This window comes from Choloepus didactylus, chromosome 6 (genome assembly GCF_015220235.1).
Source record: "Choloepus didactylus isolate mChoDid1 chromosome 6, mChoDid1.pri, whole genome shotgun sequence".
Taxonomy (NCBI): Eukaryota; Metazoa; Chordata; class Mammalia; order Pilosa; family Megalonychidae; genus Choloepus; species Choloepus didactylus.
In genome coordinates this window covers 37,212,681-37,231,284 of record NC_051312.1, presented here as the reverse complement: position 1 = coordinate 37,231,284, position 18,604 = coordinate 37,212,681, and the positions used below count along the sequence as shown (strand labels likewise).

Sequence of the window (18,604 nt, the reverse complement as noted above, 5' to 3'; positions counted from 1 at the left end):
TGGCAGAAAAACTACCTCATTTTAGAGAATTTTAAAACACAAATCCCATTTCTCTTCTACAGAGAAACTTTTTAAAGCATGGACATGACTTTAAGTAGATTGGGAAAACATATCAATAGTTTTCATAAAATTTCAATCAATATGCCAAGGCACAAGTGTTCAAAATGGCCTATTCACTAAAACATCACTGCATTATACTTTTGGAGGTGCCAGTATGCTGTGCTTGCAGTGAGAGGACATGTAGAGCAGCTCTAGTTAAAAGCTCCAGGTGTCAACTCAGCAGTCTGTCTTCTGTTTACTCAGAAAGCACCAACCATCCCGAGGAAAGTGAATAGGTCAAGTACTACATTTCCCTCATGTCTTTACCTTCTTGCTTTTTGATTAGTCAGCACTGAGGCTGTTTTGCCTGTGGCTCTGCAAATATTTTGAAAAAGGCTAGGATTGTACTAAATATGGTCTTGAAGCAATACAGAGCTCTTGAACAAGAGCTCACTGGACACTTTAATAACATTTTAAAAAGGGAATAAAGAGAAATTTTGCAGTTGTTGAATTTCTTTCAAAAATAATGTAGAAAGAAAAAATATAAAATTGACAAATAGGCTGAACTATTTTGCAATTAATGTCAAAAATTGCCAAGATTATTGACACACATTTTGGTAAGAAAGAAAATCACTATATGGGCAAGGATAATTATTTGTGTGAAATATACTATTTCAGACCACTAATGAAATAAAACTCACAACAAGGGAAGCATCTAAAGAAGGTCATCAAAAAGGAAACTTTAGTAGCTTTATGATATAGTAACACCCTTTTCCACAGAAATATTTTATTTTTAAAATTACAGTACTTTAACATACTCCTAGTAACAACACAATCTAAGGAGGCTTAGGAAAAGGACCTATCCACCAAGATGCTGTGTTTCTAAAGTAGGAGAGAATTAAATAATTCTATAGGAAGGAACTGAATCACCTCAGCATCAATTTAACAAACAGCCTTTTTAAAAATCTTTTTTTTTTTAATTTATTTGAACAGTTTTATTCCCACACCATACAATCCATCCTAAGTGTTACAATCAATGGCTGTTGGTATAATCACAAAGTTATGTATTCACCACCACAGCCAACATGAGAACATTCTTATTTATTCTAAAAAACAAAGCAAACAACAAACAAACAAACAAAAATCTCACACCTCATGTATCTCCCTATTATTGACATTTAGCTTTGGTGTCGTGACTGTTACAAATAATGAAAGCATATTACAATGTTACTGTTAACTACAGCCCTTAGCTTGTATTAATTGTATTTTTTCCCATATACCACTCTATTACTAACACCTTGTAATAGTGACATACATTTGCTCCAGTTCAAGTAGGAACATTCTTATACTTGTACAATTAACAACTGTCATCTTCCACTCTAGGTTTTGCTAAGTTACACAGTCCCAGTTTTTATCCTGCAGCTTTGCTTCTGGTGACATACACGACTTTACCCTTCCTCTTTTAACTTTATTCACACTCAGCTTTGTTAATTACACTTACAGTATTGGGCTTCCCTCACACAGTATTGTGCTATCCATTTCTGAACCTTTACAATCAACCTTATTGATCATTCTGTACTCCTTAAGCACCAACTGCCCAATCTCTACCCTCTTTCTATCTCCTGATAACCTATGCTCCCAAATTTAACTCTCAGAGTTTGCTCATTTCCATTAGTTCATATTAGTGAGACCATTCAACATTTATCCTTTTGTTTCTGGCTTAATTTGTTCAACATAATGTCCTCAAGTTTCATTCACGTTGTTGCATGATCATGACTTCATTCCTCCCTATAGCTGTACAGTATTCTAATAATATGTATTCATCACAGTTCACCCAGCCACTCATCAGTCAGTGGACATTTGGGCTGCCTCCATCCTTTGGCAATTGTAAATAATGCTGCCACAAACATCGGTGTGTAAATGCGTATTCTTATCCCTGCTGATGGTTCTCTCGTGTATATGCCTAGTAACGGGTTTGCCAGATCATATGGTAATTTTATACTTAGCTTCCTGAGGAACCTCCAAACTGCCTTCCAGAGCAGCTGCACCATTCTACATTTGCACCAACAGTGAATAAGTGTACAATTATCCTTACCACATCACAGGGGTTATGGGCAGGGTCCCCCTTGATCTGGAAAATCCACATAAAATTGTCTCTCCCTTCGTACCACAGAGGAAATCTGAATTTTTTTTTTCCTTTATGTCCATATTACCCACTGAAGAAGAGGCTGAATGAGAGGCAAACAAACAGGCTTTTTCTTTTGTACCAGAACTCATAATTTGAAGACTTTCACTTCACTAATTCAAAATTAGGCAGAAAAAGAAAGATAACTAGTCAAACTCAGAAACAATGATTTGGCAACCTGTGGTCACCCAGTTCATGGATGTGCAAAAATCTGTAGAAAAGTTGTTCAACTCTAGTATTCCATTCCTTCATCTCTGCAGAGAAGTTCAGTACAACCACTTTTCTTTATCAATTTAAGCCACACACAAGCAGAAATCACAAATTGCTGTAAGGCTGTAACAGTCTTGGGGAAAGTCATATTCCTTCTGTGGGGAGAAGTAAATAATATTTCCTGGGTCTTCTTTTGAAGTAGCCACTTGTCTACTCCAGAGGATAACTGGCTGATATTTCCTATATTCTTTCCTGGCAAGACCCAGTCAGTTGTATTAAAAGGATACCAGGAAGTGGTTGTGGGGCTTACAAGAATTTGTGTGCTTAGGGGTACCACTTCCTGGGCAGCTCTGTCCTCGGTACTAGGCACTTCCTTGGGACTTCTTTCTTTGCATGAGGATCTCATGAGCCACTCTAACAAGGGACTGCTCCTTATGACTTGGAAGAAATGAGCAATTCTAGAAGGATCTATTGCCTTGGTGCCTTAGCCTATTCTGTTGCCTCTTTCCTGGAAGGACAGAGCCACATATTAAGTGATTCTTTAAGCATTCCAGGCTCAGATTTTGGATCCACAGAATCACATTTTTATCCATTCCTTGTTTCTTCAAAAGCCAGTTATATAGAGCTTCCTTCTCACAATTTTCATCTCACACACACTCTGAAAAACTTGTGCAGGGCTCATTGGCTTTGCATACCTCCTTTTCTTTATGTGGTTCTGGACAAGCCAATCCTCCCTAATATTTCTGTGGGAAAACAATAGTTTCTTGGCCTCTAAATGGTCATTCAGTCAATTCAGGTGGCACAGGTTTTTCAGTCTCCACACCTTTGAGCACTTCTTTGTGGGTTTTGATTTGCATCCCCTAATGGCTAATGATGTTGGACATCTTTTTATGGCTTTTTTTGGTCACTTGTATCTCTTCTTTGGAGAAATGTCTATTCAAGATTTTTGCCGATTTTTAAATTGGGCCATTTGTCTTTTGGTTGTTAGGTTGAATGATTTCTTTATATATTGTGGATATTGAATATTTATTGGATATGTGACTTCCAAGTATTTTTTTTCCTATTGTGTAGGTTTCATTTTACCTTCATGATAAAGTCCTTTGAGGCACAAAAATTTTTAAATTTGATGAAGCCCCATTTATCTATTTTTACTTTTTTCACTTGTACTTTGAGTGAAAAGTCTAAGAAACCACTGCCTAATACAAGGTCCTGAAGATGCCTGCCTTTGTTTTCTTCTAGTTTTACTGGTCTGGCTCTTATATTTATGTCTTTGATCCATGTTGAGTTGACCTTCATTCTTTTGCAAATGAAGATCCAGTTTTCTCAGCATGATTTGTTGAGGAGACTATTCTTTCCCAATTAAGTAGTCTTTGCCCTTTTGTTAAAAATCAGTTGGCCATATATGTGACAGTTGATTATGGAGCTATCAGTTTGATTTCATTGGTCTATATGTTTGCTCTTGAGCCAGTACCTTGCTGCTTTGATTACTGTGGCTTTGTAATAAGTTTTAAGATCAGGAAGTATGAGTCCTCTAATTTTGTCCTCTTTTTCAAAATGGCTGAGGCTATTCAGGGCCCCTTACCATTCTATATAAATTCAATGATTGCTTTTCCATTTCTGCAAAAAAGATCATTGGAATTTTGATTGGTATTGAATTGAATCTGTAAATTGCTTTGGGTAGGACTGACATCATAAAAATATTTAGTCTTCCAATCCCTGAACACAGGATGTCCTTCCATTTATTTAGGTCATCGTTGATTTCTTTTAGAAATGTTTTGTTGTTTTCTATGTACAAGTCCTTTACATACTTGGTTAAATTTATTCCTAGATGATTGATTATTTTGGTTTCTATTGTGAATGCAATTTTTTCTTGATTTCTTTTTCTGATTGTTCAGTGACAGTGTATAGTAACACTACTGATTTGGGGGTATTTATCTTGCACCCCACCACTTTGCTAAAATAATTTATTAGCTCTAGGAGTTTTGTTGTAGATTATTGTTATTTTCTGCATGTAGGATCATGCTATCTGCAAACAGGGCAAGTTTTACTTCTTCCTTTCCAATTTGGATGACTTACTTTTCTTGCCTAATTGCTCTGGCAAGAACTGTTAGTTTAATAAATAAAGTTGAATAAAAGTGGTAACAGTATCCCATATCCTTGATTCTTGAAGATGATCATATAACTATACAGCTAATGGTGAATAAAAGTGGTGACATTATTCTATATCCTTGATTCTTGATGATGATCGTGTAACTATATAACTTATACGATGTGACCATGTGACTGTGAAAACCTGTGACTCACACTCCCTTTATCCAGTGTATGGACAGATGAGTAGATAAATGAGGACAAAAATTAAATGAATAATGGGTGATGGTTAGGTTCATGTGTCAACTTCGCCAAGTGATGGTGTCCAGGGTGTCTGGTCAAGCAAGCACTGGCCTAACCATTACTGCAAGGACATTTGTTGCTGGTTAACAATCCAGAAGACCGGTTTATTAAATCATGAGTCAATTGGCTGCATCTGTGACTGATTACATCAATGAAGGGCATGTCTTCCACAATAAGAGAATTCAATCAGCTGGATTTAATCCAATCAGTTGAAGACTTTTAAGGGAGAAAAGAGAGAACTGTCACTTCTTATTCAGCTAGCCTGCACCATCTGAGGAGATCATTAACACCTTCATCACAGTTGCCACTTCGCTGCCTGCCCTATGGAAATTAGACTCATGCATCCTGCCCTATGGAATTTGGACTCGTGCATCCTCACGGTTACGAGAGACACTTTTATAAATCTTACATTTATAGATATCTCTTGTTGGTTCTGTTTCCCTAGAGAGCAACAACTAATACAGCTTGGTACTGGGAGTGGTTCTTGAGAAATAAAATCTTAAAATGGGCTTTTAAAATTGGTTTTCTACTCTGATTGCATTCAAAGGCACTAATGACTCCATTTCCAATAATCAAGATGGCAAAGACAGTCCATGGCATGAGTTGGCATTGGAGGTACACAAAATATCACCATTTGAGTCTCCTAATCATACTCTTGTATAAGGCAAGGCTCTGGGTGACAGTGTTTTTGACACCTTAACAGAGTTTTGCAAATTAAGAGGTATAAGGATGTTGGCTGGTTGTACTTAGATATGATTGAAAGTTATAGGAGAAAGGGACAAGCTGAAGTCTTCAAATCTGAAACTTAAATACCATATGACAGATGTAAAGATTTTTATGTGTGTCCCCAAAGAAAATCTTATTTCTGTGGCTACAGACTTGAGATTTCTGAAAACCAGACTCAGAGTCTCATTTGGCAAGTAGTAGATTTACAACATAAACTAAAATCTCAGCCTCATAGGTGTCTGTTGTTAAAGTATGGGCATTGACTGGAAAAGAATGGGACCCTGAAAATTGGGATGGGGACATCTGGGTTGATAATAATGGAAGTGGGGATATTGGAACCCTGGTGTTGCAGTTTGCTAATGCTTCCAGGATGCAAAATACCAGAAATGGATTGGCTTTTATAAATAGGCTTTATTTGATTATAGAGTTAGTCTTAAGGCCATAAAGTGTCCAAGGTAAGGCATCAACAATGGGGTACCTTCACTGAAGGATGGCCAATGACATCCAAAAACCTCTGTTAGCTGGGAAGGCATGTGGCTGGTGTCTGCTTGCTTCCAGATTGCATTTCAAAATGGCATTCTCCAAAATGTCAGTGTCAGCTTCCAACAGCCATCTTCAAAATGTGTCTCTCAGCTGCAGCTTCTCTGGTCCTTCTATTTGTGAGCTTTTATAAGACTCCAGTGAACTAATCAAGGCCCAAGTTGAATGGGTGGGGCCACACCTCCATGGAAATTATCTAATCAGAGTTATCACCTACATTTGGGTGGGTCACATCTCCATGGAAGTGACTTAATCAACACTAATACATCTGCCCCCACAAGATTGTATCAAAGAATATGGCTTTTTCTGGGGGACATATTATATAAACCAACAGAGAAGGGTTGCTGGATTTTGTCAAATTCCTTTCTCTGCCAATGAGATAATCGTGTGTTTTTTGTTTTTTTTTTTTTTTCCCTTCATGCTGTTCACATTTATTTATTTTCTCATTTTGAAACACTCTTGTATACCTGGGATAAATTCCACTTAATCACAGTGTATAAACTTTTATTATGCTGTTGGATTCAGGTGTTAGTATTCTGTTGAGGTTTTTTTCATCTATCTTCCTAAGGGATATTGTTCTGTAATTTTCTTTCCTTGTGGCATTTTTATCTGGCTTTGGTATAATGATGATGGAAGCTTAAGATAATTAATTAGGGAATGTCCCCTTCTCTTCAATTTTTTGGAAGAGTTTGAGCAGGATTGGTGTTACTTCTTCCTTCTTCTCAGAATATTTGGTAAAATTGCCCTGTGAAGCCATCTGGTCCTGGGCTTTCTTTGTTGGGAGGTTTTTAATTACTGATTCCATCTCTTTACTAATTCTTGGTTTGTTGAAATATTCTATTTCATCTTGATTCAGTGTAGGTAATTTGGGTCCATTTAATGTAGAAATTTGTCCATTTCATGTAGTTTATCTAATTTGTTGGTATACAGTTGTTCACAATATCCTCTTATAGTCCTTTTTATTTCAGTGGAGTCAGTAGTAATGTCCCCCTTTTCATCTCTGATTTTAGTCATTTGTGTCCTCTCTCTTTTTTTCTTTATCAGTCTAGGTATATGTTGGTCAATTTATTGATCTGTTCAAAGAACCAATTTTGGTTTTCTTGATTCTCTTTTTTTTTTTAATTCTCTATTTCATTTATCTCCTCTCTAATCTTTGTTATTTCTTTCCCTTTTCTCATTTTGGATTTAGTTTGCTCTTCTTTTTCTAGTTTTTCAAGTTTGGGGTTAGGTCTCTGATTTGGAATCTTCTTTTTTAATGTAACATTTAAAGCTATAAATTCCCCTCTCAACAGTACATTTGTTGTATCCCATGAGTTTTGTATATTTTCATATCCACTGCCTCAAGATACTTCCTAATTTCCCTTGTGATTTCCTCTTTAGCCCATTGGTTGTTTAAGATTGCATTGTTTAATTTCAAGATAGTTGTGAATTTTCCATTTCTCTCTCTGTTATTAATTTCTAGCTTCATTCCATTTTGGTTAGAGAAGGTATATTGTAGGATTCCAATATTTCTTCATTTATCAAGACTTGTTTTATGACCTAAGATATGGTCTATCCTGGAGAATGATCCATGTTCATTCCAGAAGAATGTGTATTCTGTTGTTGTGGCAAAGTGTCCTATACATGCCTGTTAGGTCTAGCTGGTTTAGAGTATTGTTCAAGACTTTTATTTCTTTATTGATTTAATGTCTGGATGCTTTATCTATTACAGAAATTGCTGTATTAAAGTCTCTGACTATTAATGTGGAACCGTCAATTTCTCACTTCAAATCCATCTATATTAGCTTCAAATATTTGGGGGCTCTACTATTATGTGTCTATGTATTTATAATTGTTATATCTTCTTGTTGAATTGACCTCTTATCAGTATATAATGACCATCTTTGTCCCTCATAATTGTTTTTTTTACTTAAAGTCTACTTTATCTGATAATAGTAGAGCTACCCCAGCTCTCTTTTGGTTACTATTTCCATGATATATATTTTTTCAATTCTGTCATTTTCAACCTTCTTGTTTCTTTGAATTTAAGGTGAGTCTTTTGTAGAGAGCATATACTTGGGTCATGCTTTTTTATCTATTTTGCCTATCTCTGCCTTTTGACTGGAGAGTTTAATACATTTCCATTTAAAGTCATTACTGATAATGCTGGCCTTTTTCTGTCATTTTTCTATTTAGTCTTTGTAAGTCATATGACTTTTATGTCCCTTAATTTTTTTCATTAATGCCTACTTTATATTTATTTTATTTTTGTCTTGCACCATTTTAAGTCCCTTCTTATTTCTGTCTGGATATATTTTTCAAATATTTTCCATGTGGTTACCATGAGGTTAAAATTTTAAATCCTAAATATGTAGCAGTCATATTTGACTTGACACCAACTTGACTTCAATAAAATACACATACACTGTTCCTATATGCCTTCATCCCCCCACCTTTTTTTTAATTGTCACAAATTATAGCTATGTACATTGTATGTCTAAGCCATAGATCTATCATTGCTTTTTATACATTTGCATTTTAGCAACTATAGGGAGTAAGAAGTAGAGCCACATCCCAAAAAATAAATTAGTATTGTCATTTACAGTTACACAAATGGTTACCTTTACCATTTATTTCTTTATGCTGCTTTAAACCACTGTCTAGAGTTCTTTCAGTCTGACGACTCCCTGTAGCATTGTTTGTAAGGCAGGTATAAGGGGTGATGAACTCCCTCAGCTTTTGTTTATCTGGGAATGTTTTATCTCTCCCTCATTTTTGAAAGAAAATCTCAATGGATATAAAACTCTTAGTTGTCAGTTGTTTTCTTTCAGCACTTTAAGTCTTTCAACCTATTGCCTTCTTGCCTCCATGGTTTCTGATGAAAAATCAGCACTTAATCTAATTAGGACTCCCTTGTACAAAATATATTACTTTTCTCTTGCAACTTTCAGAACACTCTTGTCCTTTGCATTTGACAGTTTGATCAATATGTAATGGGGTATATTTTTCTTCAAGATTATCCTGTTTGGTATTCTCTAGTCTTCTTGGGTATGTATATTCATATCTTTTGCTAATTTAAGGTAGTTTTCTGTCATTATTTCTTTGAAATTTCATCTGCCCTTTTCTCTCTTTCTTCTCCTTCTGTGGATCCCATTGTGCCTGTATCACTATGCTTGATGGAGTCCCTCAGGTATCTTAAGCTATTTTCACTTTTTATAATTATGTTTCCTTTCTGCTCCTCAAACTGTCTCATTTTAATCGTCTTTTCTTCAAGTTCACTGATTCTTTCTTCTGCCAGATCCAATCTGCTGTTGAAACCCTCCTGGGGATTTTTCAATTCAGTTATTGTGGTCTTCAACTCCAGCAGCTCTGTTTGCTTCCTTTTAAAACTTTCTACCTCTTTACTAAGATTTTCGTATTACACATTGATTATTTTCCTGATATTCTTTAGTTCTTTCTCTGTATTTTCCTTCCTATCCTTGAGCATTTTTAAGATCTTTTTTTTTAAAGAGGCTTTGCTCCATATATCCACATTCTGGTCTTCTTCATTGGTCTTTTCTGGATTTTTATCCTTTTCCTTTGGATGGGCTGTCATTTCCTGTTTCTTTGTTCATCTTGTAATCTTTTATTGTGCATTGTACTTATAATATTTTTAAATGTTATCTCTGGGATTTATTCCTTGGGATGTCTATTTCTTGAGCTTGTAACCAATTGGTGATAGGACAGAGATTTTCTCCAGTGCCAGTCCTCCTATCAGAAAGGTCCACCCAAGGCAAATGTAAGGTGCAGTGTCCTCCCTATCTTTTCTGGGCCTGTGTCTTGTCCTAATTTTTTGCTTGTTAGAGGCCTAGGAGTTTCCCTGTTTACAGGAGTTTGAATATCCCCTTTACTTTCCAGGCCCTTAAGCAGATAATCCTTTTCCTCAGGCCATCGGCTATAATTGTTTCTTACACTGCTTTCATTGTCTCAAGCTGCTTTTGATTAGAGAGAAAATTATTGGATAGCAGGCATGCTAGAGAGGAGTTTCCCAAGTTAATCTTTCCTAGCTGGAACAAGGCAAGTTATCCATAAAGGGAGAACAGGCTAGGACCAAATTGCTCTGGAGATGAGATAAGAAAGTGTCCAGGCAGGGCACCAGGAGATTCTTCCATAGCTCCCAAAAGCTTCACTTTCTTGACCAGCAAATACAGCCTGCCAGCTGTCCTCTGCAGCTGTGAGCATGCTGTCTTTAATTCTCCTCTGCCAACTTTGTCCCAGGAGGGTTAGAACAATGGCCTTCCTCAAAATCAGGCCCCCAGGGATCCAAAGCAGCTAATCAAAAGCCATGATCACCCAGATATTGAGAAAGTTGGATTTTTTTGCCCTTTTTTGGCACCATCAAGCATTGCCAAGTGTAGGACCCCCTGCTGCCTGACACAAGAGTGGGGTCTGGGCAATGGTAACCACCATGGAGAGAACAATTTACTGGAATATAATTTACCAGCCTCTACCTCCTGCTCTTCTCTGGATGCTGTACACTTTTCTCCTGGACTCTGGAGTTTATGGCAAATTGCAGTGATGATCCCAATTCTTCACCCCTCCCTGGTTGGTTCTGTGCTCTTAGCCATGTAAGCTTTCAGTGCCCTCTCTCTCTGCAGCTTGCCTCTGTGGCTTGGTTTGGCCTATAAAATCAGGCAGAATTGACCACGTGCTAGTTCAAAACTCTGGCTTCAAGAAGATTTGCCTGTTTCTGCTTACTCTCCTGCATTTCTGCTATTACCATGAAAATAAGCCTGGGCCACCCTGTTGGAGAATGAGGACACTTGGAGCAGAACAGAGTCATCCCATTCATCTGAGCAGAGACTAGCCAACATCAGCAAAGCCACCTACTCAATCCAGGCTGCACACATATAGATGTGTAATAAACACGTTTTGTTGTATATCACTGAGCTTCTGTGGCTGTTAGTTATATAGCAAAAGATAACTAGAAAATACAACCTTTTTAAATACTCCCTCCAAGGTTCCACCAACTATTCTTTATGACAAAGCAGAAAAAAATAAAAATCTATAGCAAAAATTTCTTCCCAGACTGCAGAAAATTCTATGATCATCTTTTTCCCCTACAGACACAGCTGACTTATTAACCATCACTAATAGTCCTGTTTCTGGTCCCCTTATCATTTAAAATATACTTGATTTTCTTCTCAACTGGCTCATGTATGACAAACTATTAATGCCTTCATGTTTTAAGGAAACTAAACTCATCTCTACCTGTCATACCATGGAAAACATATTTGAATAGAGCACAACAAGTTATAAAAACTAAATACAAAGTGATTTTCCTACACAGTCTGAAAATTGCTTTAATCAGACTCCTTAAAACACATACAATAACCATTTCAGAGAAGCCCTTTATATTTGCAGGTGTTTCCCACTGGCTATCTAGATGTTCAGCAGAGCTCTGTTCTGCACTAATAAAAATGATAATGAATGCTTTTACCTTTTGGAACAGTTTACCCACTTCAAAACTGTTTCTACAATGTATCAGTCAGGGTTTTTTTGTTTTTGGCTACAAGCAACAGAAACTTCCCCTTACTAACTTAACAAAAAAATGAGGATTTTAGGAAGAATATTAGGAAGCTAGATGACTTAATTCACAGCAAAGGGTGAATACGTTTGGTCAAAACTCTGCTGTGGTTGAACACTGAACACCACTGATGCTGTCACCACAGCCCCTGCACCCTGGACATCTCTGCTGTGGCTAGAATGAATTCTCCGCTGACTTCTTTACATCACACACCACACAGTCAAACTCTGAGGTGGTAGCATAGGATTGGCCAAACATAGGTCACATGCTTATGCTGAACTGCTAGCATGGTAATCAACTGTTGCAGTTGACTTGTAGTGTGATGTTTTTAGCACTAAAAATCTCACAACTCAGAAAGCCCTTCAGTCCCAATCAAACCAGGACAGAGTTTGCCTTACCTGAGAGACTCAGGGAAATGAATATCTGGTTCTTTTGCTTTCAACAGCAGTGAACAGGTCCTAATCAATCACTTAAATTCATAAATTGAAGATATTCCCAAATACAGTAAGAGGGTTACAAATTGACAAACATGTACAACCCAGGATATAGTTCATTTAACACTCAGGAAAAAACAAGTGATATTGTTAGGGCAGATATTATTATAACCATCTGATGCATTAAAAACTAGTAATCATTTAGTTACTCATTATTCTAGTTTGCTAATGCTGCCGGAATGCAGAACACCAGAGACAGATTGGCTTTTATGAAAGGGGGTTTATTTGGTTACACAGTTATAGTCTTAAGGCTATAAAGTGTCCAAGGTAGCGCATCAACAGTCAGGTACCCTCACTGGAGGATGGCCAGTGGTTTCTGAAAAACCTCTGTTAGCTGTGAAGGCACGTGGCTGGCGTCTGCTCCAAAGTTCTGGTTTCAAAATGGCTTTCTCCCAGGACGTTCCTCTCTAGGCTGCAGTTCCTTCAAAAATGTCACTCTTAGTTGCACTTGGGGTATTTGTCCTCTCTTAGCTTCTCTGGAGCAAGAGTCTGCTTTCGACAGCCGTCTTCAAACTGTCTCTGATCTGCAGCTCCTGTGCTTTCTTCAAAGTGTCCCTCTTGGCTGTAGCTTCTCTTCAAAACATCACTCACAGCTGCACTGAGTTCCTTCTGTTTGTCAGCCCATTTATATGGCTCCACTAATCAAGGCCCACCCTGAATGGGTGGGGCCATGCCTCCATGGAAATGTCTCCTCAGAGTTGTCACCTACAGTTGGGTGGGGTGCATTTCCTTGCAAACAACCTAATCCAAATGTTCCAACTTAATCCCCACTAATACATCTGCCCCACAAGATTGCATCAAAGAATATGGCTTGTTCTGGGGGACATAATACATTCAAACCAGCACACTCATTCAACAAATATTTTTTTTAATGTGCTGGGAATTATATTAATCACTTAGACACATGTAAGACAAAATTCAGGAATATATATAACAGTCAGAACACTTTAGGTACACTAACTTACCATACCAGAGAATAGCTATTTCTATGAATAAAAGAGAAGTGAGGTAAGGAAAGTGTGATGGGGAAATGAAAGGATGTTTATTTTAAATACGTCAGTCAGGAAAGTACTCTCAGAATAGGTTACAACTGAACAAACTTGACATGAGGATACAAGTATTGGGAACAAATTGAACAAGAAGCATTACAGGTAATGGGAGAAGTAAGAATAAAGACCTAAATCTGAAGTAAAGCTATCTGAAGAATAGAAAAAAAAGACAGACGTATCTGAAGCTGAAGGAGCAAAGTCAAATGAACACAGGACAATGAGGAAAATAAGTAGTTATAAATTAGATTATGAAGATACTTGTAGCCATGATAGACCTACTTTATACACAAAATAATAAATCTCAGAAAAGAAGCATTTGAAAGATGAAGATTAGCTGTAATTAATTTTAACTGCTTGCCAAAACAAACTCCCACAATGTATAAAGAAAGCCAAAAACATTCAAACTCTCAACAATGTTGTATTCACAGTATCCAAAATCCAATTAGCAAAATACTAAACATGCAAGAAGTCAAAAGTGTGACCATCAAACAAAGGAAAAACCATTCAATAGAAACAGATCCAGAAATGACAGAGATGATGGAATTAGCAAACAGGAACTTTAAAACAAGTTTTATAAATGTTCAATAATTTAATGTAAAAACATGAACCTGATTATTAGAAACTCTGTAAAAGAACCAAAAGAAACATGTAAAGCTGAAAAATATGATATATTAAATAAAAAATTCACTTGATGGGCCTAATGGCAGGTTATACCCTGTAGAAGGAAAGATTAGTAAACTTGAAATCAAGGCAAGAGAAATTACTCAAACAGAAAGAACAGAGAGATAAAAGACCGAATAAAACAAGAAGAGTTTCAATGGCTTTGGGACAATATAAAGTGTCTAACATGTAAGAGTCCAAGAAGCAGAGAAGAAGAAAGGGTGGGTGGGGGGCAGAGAATCAGAAAAATTTATGAAATTAATGTCTCAACATTTTCTATATTTGATAAAACTTACAGAGTCATTCTTTCAAGAAGTTCAGCAAACTCCAATCTGGATAAGTGCTAAGAAGACAACAAACCACAGCATGATCAAACTGTAGAAAAACAGTGATAAAATCATAAATTCAAGACATGTTGTGAACCAGAAGCAGTATATATACATTAAAAACACTTTTAGGCATATCATAGTAAAACATCTGAGAAATTAAAACAAAACAAAACTCTTAAGAGCAACCAAGGAGGTGGGGGTAGAGATGGAAATATTTCTTCAAAAATCTCAGAAATTTACAAGTAGGACAAATAGCTAACAAACACATACATCCACCTTTAGATACATCATAGTCAAATTATTGAGAAATAAATGTATATTTTTTAAAAATTGAAGGCAGCCAGAGATAAAGAAAGCATTAACTATGGAGGAACAATAATAAAAATTACAGCAGACTTCTTAATAGACACTTGTTCTAGTTTGCTAATGTTACTAGAATGCAAAACACCAAAGATGGATCAGCTTTTATAAAAGGGGGTTTATTTGGTTACACAGTTACAGTCTTAAGGCCATAAAGTATCCAAGGTAATGAATCAACAAATGGTACCTTCACTGGAGGATGGCCAATTGCATCTGGAAAACCTCTGTTAGCTGGGAAGGCATGTGGCTGGCGTCTGCTCCAAGTTCTGGTTTCAAAATGGCTTTCTCCCAGGATGTTTCTCGCTAGGCTTCAGCTCCTCAAAAATGTCACTCTTAGTTGCTCTTGGGGCATTTGTCCTCTCTTAGCTTCTCCGGAGGAAAAGCCTGCTTTCAAAGGCCATCTCCAAAATGTCTCTGTAAGCTGAAGCTCCTCTCTCCATTCCAGTGCTTTTTTCAAAGTGTCCCTCTTGGCAGCCAAGAGGGACACTTTGAAGAAAGCACAGGAGCTGCAGATGAGACAGTTTGAAGATGGCCGTTGAAAGCAGACTCTTGCTCTGGAGAAGCTAAGACAGGACAAATATCCCAAGTGCAACTAAGAGTGACATTTTTGAGGAACTGCAGCCTAGAGAGGAACGTCCTGGGAGACAGCCATTTTTTAAACCAGAACTTTGGAGCAGATGCCAGCCACATGCCTTCCCAGCTAACAGAGGTTTTCCAGATACCATTTACCATCCTCTAGTGAAGGTACCTGATTGCTGATGTGTTACCTTGGACACTTTATGGCCTTAAGACTGTAACTGTGTAACCAAATAAACCCCCTTTTATAAAAGCCAATCCATGTCTGGTGTTTTGCATTCCAGCAGCATTAGCAAACTAGAACACTGTAAGCCAGAGGACAAAGAAATGAAGTTTAGAGTACAGAAAGAAAAAAAAATCAGCCAAGAATTCTATAACCAGGTGTTATGAATTGAATTGCACCCCCCAAAAGATAAGTTCATGCTCAATATCACTAGCTATTAGGGAAATGCAAATCAAAACCGTGAGATACCATTTCACACCTACTAGAATCGTCACTATTTAAGAAACAAAACGGAAAACTACTAGTGTTGAAGAGCATGTAGAGCAATAGGAACATGTATTCATTGGTGGTGGGAATGTAGAATGATGTAGCTGCTGTCCTCAGGAAACTAAGTATAGAACTGCCATATGGTCCAGCAACCCCACTACTTCGTATATACCCAGAAGAACTTAAAGCAGGGATGCAAACAGGCACTTACACACCAATGTTCATAGCAGCATTATTCACAATTGCCAAAAGATGGAAACAACCCAAGTGTCCATCAACCGAGGAATGGATAAACAAAATGTGGTCTATGTATTCAATGGAATATTGTTCAGCTGTAAGAAGGAATGAAGTCCCAAAGCATGCAAAAACATGGATAAACCTTGAGGACATTATGTTGAGAGAAATAAGCCAGAAACAAAAGGAAAAATATTGTATGAACTAATTAAAATGAGCAAACTCATGGAATTAAAATATAGACTATAGTTTATTACTAGGAGACAGAATGAGGGTATAGAATGGGGAGCTCATGCTTAATTTGTGCAGAATTTTAATAAAGTTGACTGCAAATGTCTGGAAATGGATAGAGATTATGGTAGTACATTATTGTGAGTGCAATTAACAGCACTGAATTACGGGTGTGATTGTGATTGAAATGGGAAGTTTAGGGTTGCGCACTTCACTAGAAGGAAAGCTAGAGGATAAAACATGAGGCTGTATAATACAGTGAACCCTGTTGTGGATGATGACTGTGGTTAAGTGTACAAATAAGTATAAGCATGTTCTTCCATGAAATAGAACAAATGTATGTCACTAGTACAAGGTATTAGTAATAGGGTGGTATATTGGGGAAAAAACACAGCTAATGCAAACTATGGGCTAGTTAACAGTAATATTGCAATATTCTTTCATCAATTGCAATAAAGGTACTATACCAATGCTAAGTGTCAATAATAGGGGGTGGAGTAAGGGGTATGGGATTTTTTTATTTGGGGAGCAATGAAAATGTTCTCAAATTGATTGCATTGATGAATGCTCAACTATGTGATTTTATTGAGAGCCATTGATTGTACACTTTGGATGGGCTGTATGGTGTATGAATAAAATTGCTTTTACAACATCAACAAAAAAAAGATATGTTCAAGTCTTAATATACAGTCCCATGAATGTGATCTTATTTGGAAATAGGATCTTTGAAGATGTCATTCGTTAATATGAGGCCAAACTGGATTAGAGTGGGACCTAATTCAATATGATTGACGTCCTGTCCTTATTAGGAAAGGAAATTTGGAGAGAGTCAGTAAGAGTCAGACAGAAGAAGACAACCATGTGATGAGGGCAGAGATTGTGTTATGCTGTGTTTTCCCAGCAAGTCACCACCAGAACCCTACAGACTTCAAAGGAAGCATGGCCCTGCTAAGACCTTGATTTCAGCCTTCTAGCCTCTAAAACTGTGAGACAAATTGCTGTTGTTTAAAGCAATCCTGTTGTGGTACTTCGTGGCAGCGGCCCCAGTAAACTAAGAAACCAGCGAAAATATCTTTCAAATATGAAGGTAATATGAGGATGTTTTCAGATAAAAGTTGAAATAATTCATTGTCAGGAAAAGAACATTGAAGAGAGTTCTTCAGGTAGATGGAATACAATACTAGAAGAAAATTTAGATCCTAGGAAGGCAATGAAGAAGCAATTGATAATAGTACACTCTTAATGATTCCATGTATTTCAAGTTCAAAACAGATAACACTAAACCTTGATGAGTGAGAATTGTGATTACTTTTAGGGAGGTTAATGACTGGGAGGGAAACTAGTCATTTCTATATGCTGATGTGAATATTTGTTACATGTAGTGTTCACTTTATAAAATGTATTGAGCTGTATATAATATTTGCATGTATTATAGTACCAGACTGATAGATAAATATTATTTCAATAACGATGTATACAATATGCTACAGACCCACAATTTGAGGAGGGCAGGGAATGTTGCCTATGAAGAAAGATGTCTCTAAGAGAAGATTTTTATGCTGATGAGAAGAGTTTCCAGTTTCCAGGAAATATAATGTTTCAGTTTGCTAAACAATTCTGGAATGCAATATACCAGAAATGAGCTGGCTTTTTCAATGGGGATTTATTAATTTACAAATTTACAGTTCTAAGACCATGAAAATGTCCAAATTAAGGCATCAAGATGAAGATACCTTCTGTGAGGAAAGGCTGCTGGCATCTGGGGTTCTTCTGTCAGATGAGAAGGCACATGGCAATGTCTGCTGGTCCTTCTCTCCTGGGCCCTGGTTTCAAAATGGCTCTCTCAGTTTCTGTGGGTCCTTCTTGCTTCTCCCAAGGTGGTTTCTTTCTAAGTTCTCTCTCTCTCCATGAGCTCTCTTAAAGGATTGCAGTAAAGGATTATGACCCACCTTGAATTGGGTGGGTCACATCGCCATGGAAACAACCTAATCAAAAGTTCCCACCCACAACAGATCTGCACCCACAAGAATGGATTAAAAGAATGTGGCATTTTCTGGGGGTACATAACAGTTTCAAATGACACACATATTTTTATAAGTCAGAAGGAACTTGGTGTTTTTTCCTAGCTATCTAGCTATGTTTTTTTAGGCAAATTTCTTAATCTCTCTCAGAATCAGTTCCCTCATTAGTAAAATTGAAAGAATAATATTTACCTTTCAGTGTTCAGTGAATAATTAGTGAAATAATATGCCTAGAGTGCCTCCACAAAGACTGGTGCAAGTCAGTGGTTTGTACTGGTAATCTTTTTTTAAAAAAAAAATTAAATTCAGTTTTATTGAAATATATTCACATACCATACAATCATCCATGGTGTACAATCAGCTGTTCAGAAAACCATCATATACTTATGCATCATCACCCCAATCCATTTTTTAATTCATTTTTATTGAGATATATTCACATACCATGCAGTCATACAAAACAAAGCATACATTCAATTGTTTACAGTACCATTATATAGTTGTGCATTCATCACCAAAATTAA

General features: G+C 36.9%; 1 pseudogene; it reads right to left on the bottom strand.

The window, feature by feature from the left end:
* Nucleotides 1-2,472: 2,472 nt before the first annotated feature.
* LOC119536902 overlaps nucleotides 2,473-18,604 on the bottom strand; it is a 57,756-nt pseudogene continuing 41,624 nt past the window's right edge.